General features: G+C 35.0%; 1 long non-coding RNA gene and 1 other non-coding gene across 2 annotated transcripts; one reads left to right on the forward strand and one right to left on the reverse strand.

Moving 5' to 3' along the window:
- Positions 1-2,377: 2,377 nt before the first annotated feature.
- LOC128280041 (small nucleolar RNA R71) lies at positions 2,378-2,484 on the reverse strand. Its single transcript, XR_008270223.1, has one exon. It is a non-coding gene; the product is annotated as a small nucleolar RNA R71 (small nucleolar RNA).
- Positions 2,485-19,733: 17,249 nt separating this feature from the next.
- LOC128296329 (uncharacterized) lies at positions 19,734-20,889 on the forward strand. Its single transcript, XR_008286904.1, has 2 exons — positions 19,734-19,891; positions 20,711-20,889. It is a non-coding gene; the product is annotated as an uncharacterized LOC128296329 (long non-coding RNA).
- The last annotated feature ends 4,082 nt before the right edge of the window (positions 20,890-24,971 follow it).

Consider the following 24,971-nt stretch of genomic DNA (forward strand, 5'->3'; position numbering starts at 1 on the left):
TATTAACATGATGAATTTTAGTTAATTTTATAATTAATTTTGAGTAATTTTGGTTATTTTCGACAGAATTGTGCAAAGGGCGAAAAATGGCTCGGCAGACACTGCTTGAAGCACAAAACCGAAAAGCAATTTGAAGTATCAAGGTGAGTTAATTTCTAGCCTAAGACGGTCCAATTATGTGTATTAATTCATAATATAATTAATTTTAATTTATACCCAATTTAATTTGGGCTAAATAAATTAATATTAATTAATTATGGAAAAAGTGGTCCAGTTAACTGAACCGATTGAAGTGAACCGGCCAAAGATTGGGCAGCCTAAAACTGGCCATATGTTGACCCAAATCAGCTTATTAGCTGATTAATTAAGCTTGCAAAGAAGCCCTAGAAGTCTTGTCAAAGTTGCATTCAAACCCCTCCACAATTGGTGGATTTTTGGATTTTCCCCAAGCCATTTTTAGCAAAGTTGAAAGCATCAACTTTGCCACATAGGCGGCCAGCCAAGGGGTGGCTCTTTGGCTACTATTTTTAGCAAATTTCAGCTACCAAAACTCAGCTATAAAAGCCCCCCTTGGCTGATCATTCAAAGCATCTCGTTCATTCCTCATTCATTTCACAACACTTCTCTCCTCTCTTATTCTTTTTCTCTTATTTTTCCATTTCAATTCCCTTACTCTTATGTTGATCGAAGCCTTGATCGGCAAGGACAACAAGAAGGAAGAACGAAGAAACCAAGTCAAGCCTCGAAAAACCACCGGATTTGATTCTTGTTCCCTATCTCTTTAATTTTTGTTGTTGTTATGATGAACATAACTATGAGTATTCATGTTGTTGGAATGATTAATTTAATCAGCTTAGCTTGAATTTAATTTGTGTTGGGCAGATTGCATTTCGTCTTCTTAAATTGTTAAAATTGTGTTTTTGTTGTTACAAGCCTCGGTAAAATGCTTCATTAAGTAAATCATGCTTCATTAACTAATGAATTAATTATTTAAATGAATTGAAATTGTAATTAATTGACACAATACTTGATCAGTGCATGTTTATTCTTCTAAGGTAGCTGAAGGTTAAATTAGCAATGTATCTGGTGATACACCTGCCTTGCATAATTTGCAAGATTATTGTGATTAAACTGTTTCAAGGTAGGGATACCTTGTTACCTCACATAGTATTTTATATGCTTGTTAGATTTAATTAATCGTTTGAATTGACATAGGGATATGCAAGAGATTAGTTTAGTTTAATGAGTATGTATGTCCAATAACATGTTTACTTACTAGAATCTATTTAGTCGGTTGAATTGACATAGGGATATGTCAAAAGATGAATGAATTTTGGTATGTAAGTATGTTCATAAGTTAGCAAATTACCAAGTTGCCGTGATTTTATTCGTAATAATATAAACATAAGTTTAGTAATTCTAAAATGAGAAGTGTAATTAATCCAACACAATTATATCATCTTGATTAAATCTTATTTTGAAATCGTGCATTAGAACTTTCTTTTACTTTATTTATTTATTTATATTAATTTTCTTAAGTTTTTAATGACCCTCTTTAAACAAAATATTTTTATTCACCAAAGTGTTTTAAATTGCATTCATAAATAATCCTTTTCACAGTCCCTATGGGTATGATAACTCGTCATTTACTTGTCACTTTATTACTTGTTGCAATTGTGTACACTTACACATTTCCGTCATTCCAAGTTTTTGGCGTCGTTGCTAGAGACTGTTTTAAAAAGTCATTATTTGTGAATTTGTTAGTTTACATTTTGGTTCTTTTTTTTCTGTTTAATTTTTAACTTAATTAATTTTTCTATGATTATTTCAGGTGTTTATGAGTATTGACCGAATTATTGACCTACTCTCTGTCGACCCTGAGATAGAAAGAACTTTTTGACAGCGAAGAAGACAAGCAAATCAGAGGACGATCGAAGAGATGAACTTTGAAAATCCAATCAAAGCAAACGGAGCAAACCTTGTTCAAAATCCTATCCTTATTGCTGACGATAGGGATAGAGCTTTACGATAGTATGCCGTGGCAGTATTTAATGATCTTAATTCGGGTATTAGGAGACCTGAAATTGAGTCACAATAGTTCGAGCTGAAGCCAATCATGTTCTAGATGCTTCAGATAGTGGGCCAATTCAGTGGAAAGCCTACCAAAGATCATCACCTACACTTAAGACTATTTATGGAGGTGAACGGTTCTTTCAAGTTAGCCGGAGTACTCGAAGATGCATTACGATTGAAGTTGTTCCTATATTCGCTGAGGGACAAAGCTTGAGCCTGGTTGAACTCACTGCCACCTAACTCAACATGGCAAGAGTTAGCAGAAAGATTCCTTATGAAGTATTTCTTGCCTAGCAAGAATAATAATTTGAGGAACGAGGTCATTGCCTTCCAACAAATGGATGATGAGTCCTTGTATGAAGCATGGGAAAGGTACAAAGAGTTATTACGAAAGTGCCCTCATTATGGAATCCCACATTGCCTCCAACTTGAGACATTTTATTATGGTCTCAATGCTCACACGAAGATGGTAGTGGATGCTTTTGCTAATGGTGCTCTCCTTTCTAAGTCCTGCAATGAGGCTTATGAAATTATCGAGAGGATTGCCAGCAACAATTACCAATAGCCAACCAACCGAGCAGCGTTAGGAAGATGAGTTCCTGGAATACATGAAGTAGACGCTCTTACTTCACTCGCATATCAGGTATCATCAATATCCTCAATGCTTAAAAATCTTACTACTAATGGGTCTAATAGTTTTGCAGCATAGCCACAAATCAATTTGAAAATATAGCCTGTGTTTATTGTGGGGAAGGACATTTGTTCGAAGAATGTACATCAAACCCAGAATCCATGTGCTACATAGGTAACCAAAACCAAAACCGAGGAAGGCAAGGACTGCAATCAAATTTTTTTTAACCCATCGTGGCGAAACCACCCGAATTTTTCCTGGAGTAACCAAAGAGCTAAAACCAATAATACTTACGGCCAACTTAGATCGACCCAGCCACCAAGTTTTCCCCAACAAGTTCAGAAACCAACCCAAGCTGAACCATCCAATGGCTTAGAAAATATGTTGAAGGCATGCATGGCCAAGAATGACACCTTAATCTAAGGCCAAGCAGTTACATTGAAAAACCTAGAAAACCAAATGGGCCAGCTTGCAACTGAACTCAGGAATCAACCACAAGGTGCTTTACCTAGTGATACGAAAAATCTGAGGAATCCGGGGAAGAAGCATTGCAAAACATTAACATTGAGGAGTGGAAAGATAGTAGATCCCAACACCATTTAAGCTAAAAAGGAGCAAGCTGATGCTCAAGAATCAGAGGAAGTTCAACCGAGCACTGAAATTCAAATTTCACAAGAACCAAAATCTACAAAACTCGATAAGGTAATTTCAAAACCAGCTAATTCTAATCAACTAACAACCCCGTCAGATGTAGAATTGCCACGGAAGATGAATCAACCAGTTCCAGTAAAGAAACCACCACCACCCTACCTTCAAAGACTTCAAAAGAAGAAGTAGAAGATTCAATTCAAGAAGTTCCTAGACATACTCAAGCAACTTCATATCAACATCCCCTTGGTTGAAGCACTTGAGCAAATGCCAAACTACATCAAATTCATGAAGGATATCCTGTCCAAAAAATAAAGACTCAGAGAATTTGAGATGGTAGCTCTGACGAAGGAATGCAGTGCATATCTTCAAGACAAACTACCTTAAAAATTGAAGGATCCTAGATGTTTTACCATACCTTGCAACATTGGAGCAACATATTGTGGTAAAGCACTATATGACTTGGGTGCGAGTATCAACTTGATGCCTATGTCAATATTTAGAAAGTTGGCCATAGGTGAAGTTAGACCTATTACGATTACACTTCAATTAGTAGATCGATCCTTAGCACATCCAGAAGGAAAAATCGAGGACGTATTGGTACGTGTAGATAAATTTATCTTCCCTGCTGATTTTGTTATCCTAGACTTTGAAGCAGACAAAGAAGTACCAATTATCTTAGGAAGACCATTCTTAGCAATCGGAAGGACCCTTATTGATGTGTAGAAGGGAGAGCTTACTATGCGTGTTCAGGATGATCAAGTAACATTTAACGTTTTTAAGTCTATGCGATTTCCTGACACAATTGATGATTTTTCTGCAGTATCCAATTTAGAAGATTTAATAGTGGAAAAGGAGCTCAACTATGTGGAGGATCCGTTGGAGCAAATATTGACATCAGATCCTCCAAATGATGAAGATGAGGATGAGTAGTTAGCTTTGTTAAAAGCTAAACAAAGGGGATTTATTCCGCAATCCCGCTTTGAATCTTTGGAGTTAGAGGAAAGGGATTATGCCCTACCAAAAGCGTCATTCAAGGAGCCACCTAAATTAGAACTCAAAGTACTACCTTTACATCTAAAATGTGTTTATTTAGGTAACTCTTCTACTCTTCCTGTGATTGTTTCAGTAGAATTAACTACTGAGCAAGAAGAGAAACTCATCTTGGTGTTGAACAATTCAAGATGGCTATCAGATGGACCATAGTCGATATCCGCGGTATTAACCCATCTGTATGCATGCACAAGATCATACTAGAAGATAGCGAGAAAGGGACGATCGATGGACAACGAAGACTGAACCCCATCATGAAGGATGTAGTAAAGAAAGAAATCATTAAGTGGTTTGATGCGGGTATAATTTACCCCATCTCAGATAGTTCATAGGTAAGTCCGGTCCAGTCCGTGCCGAAGAAAAAAGGTATCACGATCATTGAAAATGAGAATAATGAGTTGATACTGACTAGAACGGTTACGGGATGGAGAATTTGCATCGATTACTGGAAGCTGAACAAGGCGACTAGGAAAGATCACTTTCCTTTGCCCTTTTTGGACCAGATGCTGGATAGACTCGCGGGGCGAGACTACTACTATTTTCTCGATGGATACTCATAGTATAATCAGATTACAATAGCACTGGAAGATCAGCACAAGACAATATTCACCTGCCCATACGGTATATTTGCATTTAGACGCATGCCATTTGGTTTATGTAAAGCACCTGCTACATTTCAAATATGTATGATGTCTATTTTTACTGACATGGTTGAGAAGTATTTGGAAGTTTTTATGGATGATTTTTTAGTATTCAGAGATACGTATGACGATTGCCTAGCCAATCTAGCCAAGGTACTAAGGCGACGCGAAGAAACAAACCTAATACTCAATTGGGAAAAGTGTCATTTCATGATACGAGAAGGGATTGTTCTAGTGCATTGCATAACGAGACATGGAATCGAAGTAGATAAAGAAAAGGTAGATGTTATTGAGAAACTCCCACCTCCAACATCTGTAAAAGGTGTTAGGAGCTTTTTGGGCCACATCGGTTTCTATCAAAGATTCATCAAGGACTTCTCCAAAATTGCTAAACCCTTATGCAAATTATTGGAGAAGGACTCAACATTCAAGTTTGATGAGGAATGCTTAAAGGCTTTCAAAGATTTGAAGAGTCGATTGGTTACGACACCCATAATAGTCACACCAGACTGGGATCTGCCATTTGAATTGATGTGTGACGCGAGTAACTTCGCGATAGGAGCTGTTATGGGCCAGCGAAGGAACAAAGTTTTTCATCCCATTTACTACGCAAGTCAAACTTTGACAGTAGCTCAACTAAATTACACGGTAACAGAAAAAGAGTTACTTGCTATTGTGTTTACTTTTGACAAGTTTCGATCTTATCTTGTAGGTACCAAAGTGACTGTCTATACGGATCACTCGGCAATTAAGTACTTCCTCTCTAGCAAAGATGCTAAGCCGAGGTTTATCTAATGGGTACTTCTACTGTGACAGCCCAAAATTGACCCTAGACGGGATGTGGTTTCGGGACCACAAAACCGAGGCATAAAAATAATTTAAAATTTATTGTGATGCCTATGATATGTGTTAAATTGTGTGTGACATTTTTGATGATTTGATTTAGTGTTATAAAGGTGAATTTCACTAGAAAGGACTTGTGTGAGAAAATTTAGAAATGTGCTAGGCAAATGCAAAGTGGCCTAATAATGCATGTTGTGAAAATGAGGGATTTGCATGTCAAATTTCCCTAAAGATAGCCTAGTGGCCGGCCATGACAAGGTTATGGGCAAGGGAACATGTTTCCAACATGTTTTGCTAATGGTTGATGTTAGAATTGTTATTATATTGGTGTTGTAGGAAGAAAAACAAAAAAAAAAAGTGTGTGTGTGTGGTTACCCCTCCCCATGGCCGTGTATTGAACAAGGGAAACAAAAAAAAAGAAGAAAATTTTTGCTCATTCTATTCTCCATTGCCGTGACTTGAAGGAGGAAGAAGAAGGGATTTCTTTTGTGCATGATTCGGCTTGGTTGATGCTTAGGAAGAGGTAAGCACTTTGAAATCCTTGGAAATTTAGATATAAACGAGGTGATTAGTTCAAGTTCTATTCATCCCATGGATTAAATTTGGGTGTTTGGAGGCTTGGTATTTGGCCAAGTAGTTGAAGCTCTTGGTACATATACTTTTAAATGGAGGTTGGAATTTGGTTGTTCATGGGGGAGGGGGTGCCGAATGTGGCCAATGAAAGGCCTTGATGAACTATATATGTGGCTTGGGTTTATGATATTCGGTTAAGGGATATTGTGCTAGCAAGGTTGGTTTAATATATACATGTAAGTTACTTTGTATTTGATGTTTAGAAAAAAAAATAGTGAAAGGCAAGTTAATGATGTTGGATAAATTTTAGTAGAGTTGTGCTTAGGCATTCGGTCATTGATGAGCATTGTTGTAACCTAGTTGTAGTTGCAACTCCTAATCTTGAGATGGAATTTGTACACATACGTTAAGTAAATGGTTAGGGCGAATGGGACTATGTGTTGAAAGAATAAAATCGATACTATAATTGCTAGTATAAGTATTCGGCCATTCAATCAAGGGTATAGGTGATGTTAGACCAATTTTAGCACGTTCGGCTATATAAGTATACCCAATTATGATATTGCCTTTGATTGTATGAAATCAACTAAAATGGGTGGTTAGTAAGGATGGTTATCTAATATACGAATATGTATACGTGTATGTGCGATTGGATTATTGATAGAATAGTAAATTGCATAAGGCTATTGGCCGAATAGCCAAGAACATAAGGTAGCAAGATAAAAATTTTACCATGTCGTTCCGCATGTTATATTATCATTAGAATGTGGATACCAACATATGTACCCAAGCGATTGAATGAGTTGATTTATTTGTTTAAGCTCAAGATCCTAAAGGAGAGGCGTCCAACAAACGGAAATCGAAGGTCAACGAGTAGCCGACTTGGAATTAATTGCCCAACACTAAGTAAGTCATTAAGCATATATTTGGTATTGATTTAAATGATCATAATATATATGCAATTGTGTTTAATGAATTGATGTGTAAATGAAAATGTATGTGTATGGAATGATGCCATTGTTGAATGTATAAAGGCAGCAAAATGCATAAGGTATTGGTCACGGCACTAAGTGTGCGGGTATAAATGGACACGGTGACAAGATTGGCACTAAGTGTGCGGGTTTAAATTGTACAGCACTAAGTGTGCGAGTTTGATTCTATAGCACTAAGTGTGCGAGCTGAAAATATATAGCACTAAGTGTGCGGATTCACTATATGCTCTTGTATTACAATTGGCACTGAGTGTGCGACATTATCGAGTTAATCCGGACAGCGAATCGGGTAAGTACCTCGAGCTCATGACGAATAGAGAATACGTTCATGCTTGGGGTTGAATTTGGTAAGCCTTAAATCTATGTGATGATTGAAATTGTATGGTTGTGCTGGAAAATGAGTTAATGTGTAAAAATGTTTCGATTATCTTGTTGTGTAGAATATGAAATGTGGATGTATGACTTGGTACGAGATTGGACCGAAAGGTCCGAGGTATTATGGTATAGATTCGATATGGACGAGTACCTAGCCTCATTTGTTGTACATGTAGTAGTAACTTTATCAGTGGATTAATGAATGCTTATGACTTACTGAGTTGTAAACTCACTCGGTGTTTTTCTTGTCACCCATTTTAGGTCTCTCGGACTCGTATTGTTTGCGTGATCGGGACCGTCGCTGAAGTCATCACAACGGCTGAAATCTTGTGGTATTGTTTTTGTTGTTGAAGAACATTTGGCATGTATAGGCTATTATATTTTGTCGAATTGTGGGTTGTAAACTTTAAGCCATGTGAAAATGGCCTATGTGGTCGTCGAGTGGGATGCTAGAACCTATAGCCACGAGTCTTAGAAACTCTAATTTTGATAAGGGGCCATAATTTGTGTCATGTATGATGGATGATTAAGGCCAAGGAAAATTCATGAAATTGGCATAGTCTACTGCAGTAACTGTTGCGGACAGCAGCAGTGAGATGAGATTGAAAAATCACTAAAAATAGTAGAATTAGAATTAAATAGTGAGTAAATTATGGAACTGAACCTTGATGAATCTATTTTTATATGGACGAAACGAAACGACCATATGAGCAGTATACTGAGAAATATTAAAGTTCTCGCGAGACAGGGCCAGAACGGGTTCTGGGTCCCCTGTCGCGACTTTGAAAATTTACCATAAATTATCCAGAAAGAATTAGGAGTCATTCCTTATATGTACAGATTCCATTTTGAGTCTAGTTTCATTAGAAACAAACGGCACCAGTATTAAAGCCCTGTACAGAGAGATATTCAAGTTGTAACGCGCGAAGGTCAGAGCAGTCGATCCCTGTAACATGGGTGACTTTAACTAATAAACTGTACCAATTGGCCCGACCAAAAATTCTAGAAATAAACCCATGAATGGTTATGTGAGTCTAAATTCAGGGAAAATTTACGAAACCAGTTTCCGAGTTTTGAAACTCGAGATATGATTTTTAAGGCGACGGTGACGCAGTTTTCCAGCCTGACTGGAAATGTCAAATTGGTTGGTACCTTGAGAGGATTTGGCCGTTAACCCCTCGTGTCCGACACCGGCGACGGTCACGAGTTAGGGGTGTTACATCTACTTTAAGAGTTTGATTTAGAAATTCAAGATCGAAAGGGAGTGGAAAATCAAGTAGCAGATCACTTGTCTAGATTGGAGCCACGAGAAGGGAACTCTCCTCTTATACCAATTCAAGAAACTTTTCCGAATGAACACATACTAAAGGTTAATCATGTCCATAATACCTCTTGGTTTGCTGATATTGCTAACTATTTAGCTTGTGATTTGATGCTGATTGATAAGACGTATCATCAAAGGAAAAATTTTCTCCAAGATGTGAGGTACTATTTCTGGGAAAAACCGTACTTGTTCAAGAAGTGTGTAGATCAAATGATCAGGAGATGTATGGCAGAAGATGAAGTACAAAAGATTCTATACCATTGTCACTTAGCTCCAAGTAAGGGATACTTCGGAGGTACTCGTACTGCAGCCAAAGTATTGCAAGCCGGATTCTTTTGGCTAACACAATTCAAGGACGCATATGCTTACGTAAAGAGTTGTGATTGATGTCAAAGGATCGAAAATGTCACTAGTACAAATGAGATGCCTCGAACAAACATCATTGAGTTAGAATTATTCGATGTTTGGGGCATTGGCTTCCTCGGTCCTTTCCCTCTGTCTTTTGGTCACAAGTACATCTTGGTAGCTGTAGCCTACGCATCTAAGTGGGTCAAGGCTGAAGCTTATCTAACAAAAGATGCTAGGGTTGTAATAAAGTTTCTGCAGAAACACGTGTTCACAAGGTTTGGAACCCCAAGAGCTATTATCAGCGATGAAGGGTCCTATTTTGTGAACAAGTGGTTGAAATGGTTGTTAGATAAACATGGAGTGAAACACAAGGTCGCTACAGCTTACCATCCGCAGACGAATGGGCAAGCTGAACTGGCAAATAAGGAGATCAAAGGCATACTTGAGAAGGTAGTTTGTCCGAACCGACGGGATTGGTCCAAAATACTGGATGATGCTTTATAGGCTTACAGGATAGCATACATGACACCTTTAGGGATGTCACCCTAAAGGTTGGTCTTTGGGAAAGCTTGTCATCTGCCCTTGGGGTTAGAACACAAAGCTTACTGGGCCCTTCGACAACTCAACTTGGATCTTAAGCTTGCTAAAGAGAAACAGATGCTCCAACTCAATGAGCTAAAGGAATTTCGAACGTTCTCGTACGAAAATGCCAAACTACTCAATAAGAGACTTAAGAAATGGCATGACAAGCACATTCGAGTTCAAGAGTTTGAAGTAGGTTAACAATTCTTGTTATTTAATTCCAGATTAAAGTTCTTTCCAGGTAAACTAAAATCACGTTGGTCCGGTCCATTTACAATTCATCGTGTCTATCAATACGGAGTTGTTGAACTCTAAGGTAAGGGAGGTAATTTTCAAGTTAATGCTCAGCGTCTGAAACATTATTGGGGAGATAAGACTGAACGAAATCAAATTTCGTTCATTCTATCAGATGTTCAAATTTTCTTATTTTCCTTTTTAATAAATGATTTAGGGTATATTTTCGAGATTAGTATGTTTAAATCAATTCTATCTAGGAGATTGGAACTTAAGTGAGACCACTTGTGACCCCTCCAATTTTTCCTGGGAATTGATTTTAACATAATTTTCCGAGAAATTATTCCCTAAATAGAAAAATAAATTTTTAGTTTTTCGAATAAAGAGGTCAATTTTGACCTAAGTTTTAAATTGCAACTCAATTTCAAATTTTCATTAAATCTAGGGACTTAACTGAATTATTTTCAAAATTTGGTTGCTCTTTTCATAAATAATAAAACTAGATTTTTTGTAAATATTTTTAAAAGGCTTCTAGAATAAATATTTTAATTCAAAAAAGATGATAATTATTATCAACTTTATATAGAGTTAGAATTAGTGTTAATTTCATCATATTTTATTTGATAAGTTTTAATAATAATAAGATGATAATCTTTAATATATAATTATATCTATTATAATTTATATATTAATTTTTATCAATTTAGCATAGAATTAGGATTAGTTTTAATCATATCTCATTTTGTTTAAATAAATTAATAGCATTAATAATTTAATATGCATATATTTAATTATTAATTGATGCATATTAAATTATTAATTGTTGTTAACTTGGATTAAAATTAGAACTTAGAGTTTTTAATTATTAAATTTCTCTAAGAATTCTACTTTAAGTCCTATTCCTTTCATTATAAATACTACCTTCTCCATTCAATCATCACTAAAAATCCCAAACACCAAAACCCTTAAAGTGTCGTAAGCCCCTAGCCTAGCAGCCATTCGGCCAGCAAGCACCCAGCAGCCCAGCTCCATCGCACATGCTGAGCACACCTGTCCCCATCGCGCACTGCATTGTGCACCCCGACCTGCTCCAGCACCTACGTACGTCCAGCTCTAGCACTCACCAGGCCCGCACCTTGGTGCTGCATCTGCTCCAGCTCTGGAGTGCGTATTTGTCAAGTTGCTGAAGCCCTCAATTGGGAACTATTTTGTGAAAAGAGACCTAGTGTGGATGAGGAACTAGTTCGTGAATTCTACGCAAATTTAACCTCAAGCGATTTGACAGAAGTTCCAGTTCGGGGAATCAAGGTACCAATAAGTTCAAATGGTACTAATGAGTTCTTTGAATTACCTGATTTCGAAAACGATGAATATTCTTCTTTGATGAGCAACATCGAGCCTGGAAATTTGTAAGAAATTCTTGAGGAACTTACAGTTCCAGGTTCTAAGTGGACTTTGTCAAAGCAAGGAATCCACACTTGTCGAAGAGAATCTTTGACACCACTTGCAAAGGTATGGTTATATTTCATCCATTTCAGCCTTATGCCTAGTTTGTAACACCCCGTACCCGAGTCCGTTACCGGAATCGGACACAAGGTGCACACAGACTTAACTATTTTCACAGTCCATTTAGAAATTTCCAGACTAGCTGGTCACTGCGTCACTGTTGCCTTAAAAATAATATCTTGAGTTTCAAAGCTAGAAAATTTTTTTCGTAATTTTTCCCTAAAACTAGACTCATATGTACATCTACAGATTGTTTTCTAGAATTTTTGGTTCAGCCAATTAGTACAGTTTATTAGTTAAAGTCTCCCCTATCCCAGGGTTCGACTACACTGACCTTCATGCATTACGAATTAAATATCTCCTTGTACAGGGCTTTAATACTGATGCCGTTTGTTTCTATAGAAACTAGACTCAGAGAGGAATCTATACATATATGGCATGACTCCTAATTATCTTTGGTTAATTTACAATGAATTTCCAAAGTCGGAACAGGGGATCCAGAAACCATTCTGGCCCTGTTTCACGAGAACTTTAATATCTCTTAACATATAACTCATATGACCGTTTCGTTTCTTCCACATGAAAGTAGATTCATCAAAGTTCATTTACATAATTTATTCACTATTTAATACCATTCCTACTATTTTTAGTGATTTTTCACATCCACATCACTGCTGCTGTCAGCATCTGCCTTTAAGGTAGGCTTTACCTATTTCATGATTTCCATGATTCAATTGGCCCCTTTTGCATACATAGCACAAAGTGTGATCATGATTAACCATCCCAATGGCTAATTGTTTCAAAACAATTCCATACCTCATAATGATCAACAAACAAACGATTATGGTACTAGGCTAAAAACGTATATAAGCCATTTTCGCATGGCCATCCAAGTTTACACAAAACCGAAAGGTACATGACCTTCAACAAAAGGGTAGTCCTATACATGCCATTTCAAAGTTCAACCAAAATTGTACCAAAATGGGGGCTTTGATAGTGTGGATGACTTCGACTTCGATGATCCCGAATCCGATAGCTAACGAGCAAAATCTATAAAACAGAGAAACAAAGAAGACGGAGTAAGCAATTTATGCTTAGTAAGTTTGAGCAAGAGATTCCAGCACAACAAAAGCATAGCATTCATAAAGCTAACGGATAATTTCATATGCACAAATTCTCAATATCATACACATTTCACATTCCAACCCCTATGTTCATACATAAGGGATCATCTTAGCCAAATACCGAAACCCATTACTCGATCGGCGAATATTATTGAAGGAATCAACTAATTCAAGCACATACGAACATACCTCATTGCTGGAATTTTTCAAGCGTATTAACTGAAAATTTTATAGCAAGATCGCTCATTCTCGAATCACGTACCTTCGGAATTTAACCGGACATAACGACTCGCTCAAATGCCTTCGGGACGAAGCCCGGTTATAGTGACTCGCCCGAATGCCTTCGGGACTTAACCCGGGTTTAGTAACTTGCACAAATGCCTTCGGGCTTAGCCCGATTTATTAACTCGCATACGAATGCCTTCGGATCCTAGTCCGGATATAGTCACTTAGCACAAAGCCTTGGGACTTAGCCGGACATCATTGAATAACCGAGCACAATTATCAATAAATTATGACACATTCGTATTTCATTTTCATTAGCAAAACTCAAACACAAGGCACTATTCACACTTGAAATTTCGGCTCAATAGCCACACACAAATAGCATGATTTTAATTTGCTTTAAACATGATCTAATCAATTCGAATTTAAGCTCTATTACTCAAGTACTTACCTTGGATGTTGTCGGCGATTTAAATGACTACTCGACTACTTTTTCCTTCCCTTTATCGGATTTAGCTCCCTTTGCTCTTGAGCTTAATTTGACAAATAAATTGATTTAATCATTTGAGCATCGAAGAGGAATTCAAGGTACTTAGCCAATATATATACTCATTAGGCATCAAAGTCGCATATGTACGAATCATGAATCGAACTCAACACATTAGTTAATATTCCTCTTAGCGAATTTTCTAAGCCAAGAATAGGCATCAATATGCTTGCCTCTAACCGAATGCATGCACACCAATTTCCCTCATGTGGCGAATATGCATGTCCATGTTGAGGCCAATGATACACTTATTACCACACAAAACAGCATACATTTTACTAACTAATGCATTCCATATTGTAACTCAATACACATCTATCATTTCCTTCATAACCAAACATCATCATAAGTAAGTATATACCTTGAGATAGTATATATATGTCATACCAATACATCATGCTCAAACATATATACATATATATATGCTAGAGCCGAATCTCAAGTTGATTGTAACTAAACATGAACATGATTTGAAACACAAATCTTACTTTCCATGCAATGAGCATAAATCACACTTATGGATGTACCATGGCGAATACATCACGACACCATAATTTTGGTCATGATTACACAAAGAACTTAGTATCTCATTCAAAAATGCTTAAAGAAAATCTAAGAGTCCTCAATCCACCATCACATGTATCATCATCAAGCTTCATATTTAACATGCAATGGCATTAACTCAAAATCCACCTTGGCCAAATACCATTCCCATGATATAACAAAGATTTGAACCATGGGCTAATAAGAACATCAAGTTAGCAACCAAAACATGCATGAATCTCATGGCACAACATCAAACATACCTTAATCTTGATGCAAGTATAGCCAAACCCTTCCTAATCCTCTTCCAAACCAAGCATGAAGCAAAACTCCTTCCTTATCCTTAGTATTTTCGGCCAAAAGAGAGTGAAATGGATGAACAAATTTTTTGTTTTCTTTCCTACCTACACGGCAATGGGGAGGAGAGAAGCCTTCACACACGCATTTTTTTTATTCCATACTCCTTATTTTATTCATTCCAACATAACCCACTTACCAAACATGTTTCATGACATGATTTTGCCCATAATTCCTTGTCATGGCGGCCACTAGCTATTGGGGGAATTTGACATGCAAGTCCATTGTTTTGCATGCATGCTTTAATTAGTCATCACACATTTCCCCATCATACTTTCAAAGTTTACTACTAGGTCCTTTCTAGTGAAATTCACATTTATAGCTCTAAATCAAAACATCAAAAATGTCATACATGAGTTAACACACATTATAGGAAATAAAATAAATATTAAATTATTTTTATGCCTCGGTTTTGTGGTCCCGAAACCACATTCCGACTAGGGTCGTTTTAAGGCTGTCACATAGTTCGCATGGGACTACAGTCTTGTTAGAGAGAATGGTCTTATTATACTCAATTTTAACTGGAAAGACCATTGATGCGGAAAAAATTATCCTACGAGAGATGAGGAATTGTGCCACTAGACGTTCTGGCCCCACTTACTTCCCCTTTACGATAACAATTTTGTGCTTAAAAGTTGAGATTCTTGCAAATGTAAAAAAGACAAGGTATAGCCAGGGCACAATCACAGATTGGGACCTCTACTGAGTAGCTGGAGATTCTGTTCTACAGCAGCGAGTTGAAGAAAGTGAGGATTCCGATGAAGAGGAAGAAGATCCCACTAGATCGAGCCAATACAATCGGATGAAGTCCCTGATAAGGTGGAACCAATAGAACTAGAAATTGAGCCTGATGACGAAACTTCAATATTTAGAGCTCAACCGCCTAGCCTAGATCTTCGAGACGAACTGTCAAAGTTGATAGACATAATGCAGCATATGCAATGGCAGCAACAAGCTTACTAGATATACTAAAAAATAAGGGATGACTCGATGAGAAGTGCTCATAAGAAAATTTACAGTGACCCATTTATTTTTGTGCCTGAATTTCCAGATTTTATATTTGAACCATGGAGTCCATTATCGAAGAAGGAGCGAAGCAATTCATGCAAAGGCGATAGTGATGAAGCAAAAGATGAGTCAAATTCGGAAGGGTCTGCAAATAAATAAAGAGGGATCTTGACTTTATTTTATTTCTATTCTTAGGTCATTTTAGGATTAAGTTAATTAGGAATTTTTTATTTTAAATTAAGAGAGGAAAATCACTAATAAAATTTGAGCAAGTCACAAAGTATAAAGTGTGGCAATGGGTATATACATGTCTAGGATTGGATTTAGAAAAGAGCTTGGTACTTAAGTAGTCAAATTGACTCACTTCCTCTTTTCTAGAATCCTACCTGGTGTATAGTATCTATTCACTTTAAACAATGAGAACATTGTTCATTTTAAGTTGGGGGGACCAAAAATTTTAATTATTTCCTCTCAGAATAAATTTTTCTGTTAATTATGATTAGGATATATTTTGTTCAATAATTTGAAAATTTGTTAAGTATGCTAAACTTTAGTATGAATAGAGTTCTATTATTTCAATGAATTGTTATGTTAGCTTAATAATGATATAAATGTATTTTTAATAAAGCATGAAAATCACACCATAAAATTTTAGTTCCTTACGAAAGTTAGGCATGCATGAAAGTTTAAGTCTTTAGAATTGACTTAGTAGTTTCTTGAGGCGAAATCCTAGGAAGCATGGAATGTTGGAAATGATTTAGAAAACTTTTGTTTTGACCATTTGAGCCTTTCAAGCCAACCATGATGAAATTTTTATCCTTTGAAACCCAACTTTGAAACTATATGGCTTAATTTTATTTGAACCCTTGCAAATTTAGCCATCACTTCACTCTTAACTATCTCAAAATTGTCCCAAACATTAGAATCGATACTATTCCAAGTATTCGTTGAAAATAAGTTTGGGGGAGTTGAAAAGAAGTGTAAAATGCTCTTAAAATAGTGGTACATTTAGAAAAATGCTCGTGTAGATTGAAAAAAAAAGCATACGTACCTAAAAGAGAATGTACAAAAGAGCATATGAAAGCAAAGAAAGTTGGTGTATTAAAGGTGATTATTTTGAAGGTCCAATGCAAGCTGAGTCTAGGGTTTAAAAGCCTAAAATTATCTATCTTTTACCTACCCTTAAGCCTAGCCACGTTACAACCTTGTTAAAGACCTATTGATTCAAAAGTTCCAATGCTACCTACATTAGTGGAGAGAAATTGCTACGTACAACATATGAAGACATAAGTTAAACTTAATGATTGCAGCTTAATCTTGAATAAAGGGAATAGAATCACATTGGTAAGGATTAACATGACTTTATTAGGAAGCATTTAGTCTAATTTCTGCTATCATAACAATTGTTGAGATTAATTTGAACAATTTGTATACTTAAGTAGCATAACTATCAAATTTCTTGTCTTTGAGCATAAGTATATTAAATTCATAATTTTGGGAAAAATATTGTTCTGAAGGAGTTTTTCAAATGTGGTTCCGAGAAATTCTTTTCAAAATTTGTGCATTACTCGGGACGAGCGATGAATTAAGTTTAGAGGTGTGGAAACACGAAAATTTATGCATTTTTACATACCGTTTTAGCTTAAAATCATACCGTTTCGATTAAATTCTGGTCGAAAAATAATTAATTTTGGTTAATTTTGAGTAATTATACTTAAATTATAATTAATTTTATAATTAATCATTACTCGGCAGACGCTGTTTGAAGCATAAAACCGAGAAGCAATTTGAAGTATCAAGGCGAATTAATTTCCAGCCTAAGACGGTCCAATTATGTGTATTAATTAATAATATAATTAATTTTAATATATACCCAATTTAATTTGGGCTAAATAAATTAATATTAATTAATTATGAAAAAAGTGGTCCAATTGAACCGAATCGATTGAAGTGAACCGACCAAAGATTGGGCAGCCCAAAACCAGCCATATGCTGACCCAAATCAACTTATTAGCTGATTAATTAAGCTTGCAAAGAATCCCTTGAAGTCTTGTCAAAGTTGCATTCAAACCCCTCCAGAATTGGTGGATTTTTGGATTTGCCCCAAGCCATTTTTAGAAAAGTTGAAAGCATTAACTTTGCCACATAGGTGGCCAGCCAAGGGGTGGCTCTTTGGCTACTATATTTAGCAAATTTCAGCTGGCACACTCAGCTATAAAATCCCCCCTTTATTGATCATTCAAAGCATCTCATTCATTCCTCATTCATTTCACAACACTTCTCTCCTCTCTCATTCTTTTTCTCTCATTTTTCCATTTCAATTCCCTTGCTCTTGTGCCGATTTCTTCCCTTGGAAAAGGGGTGTTCTTCAAACATTTTGGAGCATAAATTGAGTGTTCATCGAAGCCTTGACCGGCGAGAACAACAAGAAGGAAGAACAGAGCAACCAAGTCAAGCCTCAAAAAACCACCGGATTTGCTTATTATTCCCTATCTCTTTAATTTTTATTGTTGTTATGATGAACATATCTTTGAGTATTCATGTTTTTGGAATGGTTAATTTAATCAGTTTAGCTTGAATTTAATTTGTGTTGGGTTGATTGCATTTCATCTTCTTAAATTGTTAAAATTGTGTTTATGTTGTTATAAGCCTCGATAAAATGCTTGATTAAGTAAAATCATGCGTGAGTTATTCTTGCGTTACGACTATGAGGTAACTAATGAATTAATTATTTAAACGGATTGAAATTGTAATTAATTGAAACAATACTTAATCAGTGCATGTTTATTCTTCTAAGGTAGCTGAAGGTTAAATTAGCAATGTATCTGGCGATACACTTGCCTTGCATAACTTGAAAGATTATTGTGATTAAACTGTTTCAAGGTAGGGATACCTTGTTACCTCACTTAGTATTTTATGTGCTTGTTAGATTTAATTAATAGTTTGAATTGACACAGGGATATGCAAGAGATTAGTTCAGTTTAATGAGTATGTATGTGCAATAACATGTTTACTTACTAGAATCTGTTTAGTTGGTTGAATTGACATAGGGATATGTCAAGAGATGAATGAATTTTGGTATGTAAGTATGTTCATAAGTTAGAAAATTACCAAGTTGCCGTGATTTTATTCGTAATAATATAAACATAAGTTTAGTAATTCTAAGACGAGAAGTGTAATTAATCCAACACAATTATATCATCTTCATTAAATCTTATTTTGAAATCGTGCATTAGAACTTTCTTTTACTTCATTTATTTATTTATTTTAATTTTCTTAAGTTTTTAATCACCCTCTTTAAACAAAATATTTTTATTCACCAAAGTGTTTTTAATTGCATTCATAAATAATCTTTTTCACAGTCCCTGTGGGTACGATAACTCGACATTTACTTGTGACTTTATTACTTGTTGCGATTGTGTACACTTGCATTCCAGGATGAAAACAAAAATTCTCTTCTCAAATAGAATCTGGAAGAATCGTTATTCTGAAAAAAATATATTTAATTCTTAGAGAATAAAAGTCTCTCTATTTTCGGGCAGAATAACGATATCTGAAAGATGTGTAAATAGCCCTACCGGTGGCATCTATTTATAGGGAGAGAAGGTAGAACCCTTGTTGAGTTAAGGAAGTTTATTTCAACTAAAATAATAATAATCCTAGTTCTACTAGGATGTAGGGGGTCCCTAGTTAAATATAATAGGGTTCGTCATCCCTGTAATATCCTAAATTAGGGCTTAATCGGAATAGTGGTTTCGTGACCACAAATCCGAGATAGAAATAATTATTTTACAATGATTTTGATGTTTATGATATGATTGCATGATTGTGTGAAAATTTCGTGATGAAATTCTATGCCTAAAGTGCTTAAATTGAAAGTAGGGACTAAATCGAATAAGTTGCAAAACTTGCATTCTAGAAGTTTTTAGTATGAAATTGTTTTGGAATATTAATGAGGAGGTCTTAAATAGCAATTTTACCAATTTTAAGTTCATGGAAAAAATTAGGACATGGAAGGAATTTTTGGAAAGTTTAGTAGTAAGGGTATTTTGGTCATTTAGTTATTAAAATGAATTAAAAACAAAATTAAAAGCCAATTTTTGTCCATCTTCTTCATTAGGCCGAAATTTCAAGGGTTCTCCATAGCTAGGGTTTGTTTCAAGCTTCCAAGCTCCATAATCAAGAAAGACGTGGAATCAACCTCAATCGAGGAAAAGAAAAGATTGTGGACTAAATTGCAAAATCTTTGTATTTTGGTACCAAGGTAAGTTCATGTGTAAATAATGTAGCATAATTGTTATTTTTAAGTTATTGATATTAATTATGTGTTATGCTGAATTTTATTATGAAATGTATGCTTTGTGGTTAATTTCAAATAATATGTAAATTATGTGAACTACTTGTTAAATATAATTGTTACCGAGTATTGATTTCGCATTCTACGGAAGACGGCAAGGATAAGTGTTCGAGGAAAAAGCCCGTTTGAACCTTAGGAATAGATTAGGATACAAGTGACATGTCACTAGGATGGTTGAGCATCCGAACTCGTTGAGTTGAGTCCGAGTTCACTTATGGATGCGAATGTCCGAACTCGTTGAGTTGAGTCCGAGTTCGTGAGATGTAACTAGGCATCCGAACTCGTTGAGTTGAGTCCGAGTTCACTTATGGATGCGAACGCCCGAGATCGTTGAGTTGAGTCCGAGTTCGCTTATGGGCGGGTTACATGATTGCTTGATTGAATATGTGGCACTTATGTGCAAGTTATCCATGTATCCGAATTATATTCCGATGTGTTCAACGGGTAAAGTTCTACTCAAATGGAGGAAAATTTCGAGACGTAAAGAGACATATTGGTAAGTGATATGAAATGGATATTTTGGACAGGTATGTATTTAACCCTCGGGTTGAGTATTGATACAACCACGATAAGGTAATAAGATGATGAAGAATGATTAAAAATGTGATATGTGTTTTAGTGATGTATGCTAATGTTGACTAGTATAACTGTTTGTTATGTTACTTATTATTTGCATATGAACTTACTAAGCATTTATGCTTACTCCCTCCTTCTTACTCATTGTAGTTTTGGACAAGCCAGCTCAGGAGTCGGGATAGGTCGAAGGCTCAGTCACACTATCCAGAAGATTTTTGGTAAATGGCTTGTAAATTTAAGTATGGCATGTATAGCAATATACCCATTTTGTGTAAATGATCTTATGGTATGGTTGTGAAATGGTTGAGGAAATGCTTGATAATGATAAATTATGAAAATGGTTAGTTTAGATTATGTTTGATGTTAAGGAAAACTATTAAGATACTTAGTGCATAAAACTCATAAAAGGATGAAATTTACCATAAACAGAATACCGTAGCAATACTAACGCGAGTTTGAAAATTTACTAAAAATCATAGAAATTGAATTTGGTGGTGAAATACATATCAAATTTAAGATTATTATGTCTAGTTTCACATGAAACAAATGAAACAAGTAAAGGAAGTATATGTTAGAAGATATTTTAATTTTAGTGAAACAGAGTCATAGCAGTTTCTGAATCCCCTGTTCCTACTTTAGAAATTCACCATAAATTGTAAAGATATAATTAGGTGGTGTATTTTACATCCTCAGAATCCTTATTGAGTCTAGTTTTAGTATAAACAAACCTCATAGTCATATGAATTTTGTACAGAGAGAAATGTGGTTCGTAGTAAACAGAGGTCAGACCAGTCGAGTCTTGAAACAGGGGTAACTTTAACTAATAAACTGTACTAATTGGCCCAACCAAAAATTCTAGAAAAAAATTAGTAGATATTTTTATGAGTGTAGATTCAGGAAAAATTTATGGATCTTAATTTCGAGTTTCGTAACTCAAGATATGATTTTTCTTGTGACTGTGACGCAAGTAGCTTAAAAGCTGTGAATGTAGAAACAAATAATTCAAAGTTCTAAAAATGTTAAACTAAGCTTAGTAACACCTCATACTCGACTCCGGCGACAGTCTCGGGTGTGGGGGCGTTACAATCCCCCTTTATTACATAAGGGGCTTTTGGGCCTCTTCCATATTGAGTCCAATTACAAGTATTTTATTACACTTTATATGTTGATCCAATCCAATATTTGATTTTTTGTTTCCTAAAAATAAAATTCAATATATAATTAAATAATTTTTTCATCCCAATTTTACCCTTGATAAAATTATGATGATTTTACCCCTAATGAAAATTCTGAGAAAATTTATTTAATATTCCACCATTCAACTTGTTCACTATGATCGTACGATTTATTTTCATTTCTGGGCTTGAAAATAGCTTAAAAATGTAAACTCAATTTTTCGATCATTTTTGAGAAATCCTTATTCATTTATAAATGAATTCATTTCTCATTTCTCGTTTTCATTTCCATTTTTTTTTAAAGAAAACCATATTCATTTCCTAATGATTCCATTTTCTCCAATTTCATTTTCATTTTGGAGTAAACCATAATCATTTCCTGAATGTTTCCTATTTCTCCATTTCATCAATTCTATTCATTTTTGTTCATTGGATTCATCATGCAATTCATTTCTGGTTTCAAGTAGCTAGTAGAGGGACTGATTGGATATATGTAATTGAGGTTCAAATGATTTATAATTAAATTCTAGCTTTTTTCCTATTAATTATAAACTCATTTGGTCATGAAGTCATTCCACTATGTATCATGACTAAGCTCTCCCCATCAACATACCGTTGCGAAAGCAACTAAATTAGTGAAAATCTAATGACCTTGTCATAGGTGTGTTACTCTTATAGGATATCTTTAATCTCTTTGTGATAATACCTGTTCTATAAATATTGCAACACCTTTCACCCATCCCCATCGCCAAAATCGAGTTATGGGATGTTATAGTACAAAACAGAACAATTATAATAAATTAACAGTAAAAAAATTCAATTACTATAATCAATTCAATCATGAAATTCTATATTAAAATTTTCCTGAGTCATATATGAGCTTATATGAGCCCTAGAGTTGACCTAAGAACAAAAAATGATCAAATTGCAACATTTTCAAAAGACCAAGGAAAACATGCAAAATAGGGGTCAGACGACTGTGTGTCCAGAACGTGTAACTTTTTGAAGCATGTGGATCAAATTTCAAAATTTCATCAAAAGTTAAACGGTCGTATGGCGGGTCCATTTAACAAACTAAGACCCTATGAAAACTAGATGACCGAATCTATAGTACCCACACGGGCATGTGGCCAGCCTGTGAGACAATTGGGAACTGTGTGCTTCTAATTATGGCTATTTTCTAATAGACACATGGCTGTGTCACTAGCCCGTGTGTGACACTTGGCTGTGTGGTGCAAAATATGCCATTCGGTACATGTTTCAATTTCAACCTAAAAAGGAAACTTCAAAACACAATTTGGCCAATGGTAAACCTATTCAAAACAATCCAAACCAATATAAAAATATACCATATCAACCCCCAAATCATCTAACCAATATACCTCAATGGCACCATCATAAAAAGATCTTAGCAACATTCAAACCATTCAAGTAAATTGATTTCAATCCACACCAGTCATCCAATTCAACATGCATATAAACCTATGTTACAAATTTACAACTTATGTCAAAATAAGTTACCAATTCTCACCTTATTAATTTCACCTTATCTTATACCAAAACTTGACCATTTAAGCTTCAAACATAGTAACTACCTACTAACATACTTATATTAAACATTATATCCAATCATCCCAAAGCTATCCTCTTGTATTATTCAAAAAAATGAACATTTTAACTAAACATACACTTATTATTCAAGTCTTATAGGAATACCATATATATACTTTCAAACAAAGATTACAAAGAGCCATTTCATCATCTTACCAAAATTATCACTTAAACATATAAACACCTATTCACAACCAAGCTTATATACATGCCATATAATTGAGTTTAGAATGATTCAGAAGTCTACCAAGACTGAAGCTGAATAATGTGAGCCCTGGTGTTGATTCAGTAGACACCTTCCACAAAAATGCCAAATACAAAAGCAGAAAATGAAATAGAGTAATCTTTAAGTAAGCATAGTAAGTTCATAGTTTAAAATCTACTTAACTTATGTTGGAATAAAAGAAATATATAAATACAATCAACTTACATTGTATCTTCAAAACCTGATATTTCATTTGATAAGAGGTAGGTGAGTCTATCCTAGTACTATATAACAAAAGACTTCAATTTATCATTTCGTTAAATTTAGTCAATCCATTCAACTCTAAAGCATATAACCGAACCATTCATTTCATTTAGTTAATTAGAATAGCTCGATGAACAATAACAAAAGGGTCAGATACTCAAGTGCCTACACCACACCAGAGAGCATTGTAATGAGGCACTGAAGTGCAAACTGAGGCACTAAAGTGAAAACTCATACAAGTGCATGACAAACCCTATTGGCATGCCAATTTTATCCTATCCTATATTCATTCAGGCTCAATAAACATAACAAAACATTTATATTTACAAATCAGTCCATTTCTCACCTTTCGTACTAACTTGTAAACATTTTAAAATACATTCAAACACTATAAATTCACAATTTAACCCCAATAAATACATATAACTGTACCCTATGAACTTACCAAGTAATAACAATGATTGAATTGTTCAGGACTAATTTGTAATTTTTCATTTTCCTCGATTATCTACCGATTGGTTCAAATCTTGATCTATATGGTAATTAAACTCAAATTACCAGTGCCAATTACCTTAAAATATCTTATTCAATGTATATAAAAACTTAATTTCATTTTTCACTTCCCTAAATTTTTGCATTTTATTCAATTTAGTCCTTAAAACCAAAACAATTATAACTTTCACATTTAAGTTTCATTTTTAATTTTTTTCAATTTCATCTTTTATAACCCCATAAAATAAAAAAATTACATAAATTACATGTCAATTTGACATGATTATAATTTGGTCTTTAAACTTAAAACTAACAAACTCCACTTTACCAATTAGTCCTACTTAACATCTAAGCTTAGCATGCAACCATTTAACACCAAAAGCTTCAAAAGTCATCAATGAAAACATTTCAAAACTTTAACAATTTTATGATCGAACCCCTGGGTTTGCTAAATCAAGTTTTCAAGATTCCAAAACATAAAAATTACAAGAAACAAATTAAAAATGGCTTACCAATGGAAGCTCAAAGCTTGAATGAAAGCTAAGGGTTTCTCTTCATGGTGAAAACGGTGGAGGAGGGTGGAAAAGATGATGAAAATGGCCATTACCTTTTTACTTTACTTTTATGTATTTTAATTTAATTATAATATTAATTTTAACATTAT

The sequence above is a fragment of the Gossypium arboreum genome, chromosome 8 (genome assembly GCF_025698485.1).
Source record: "Gossypium arboreum isolate Shixiya-1 chromosome 8, ASM2569848v2, whole genome shotgun sequence".
Taxonomy (NCBI): domain Eukaryota; kingdom Viridiplantae; phylum Streptophyta; class Magnoliopsida; order Malvales; family Malvaceae; genus Gossypium; species Gossypium arboreum.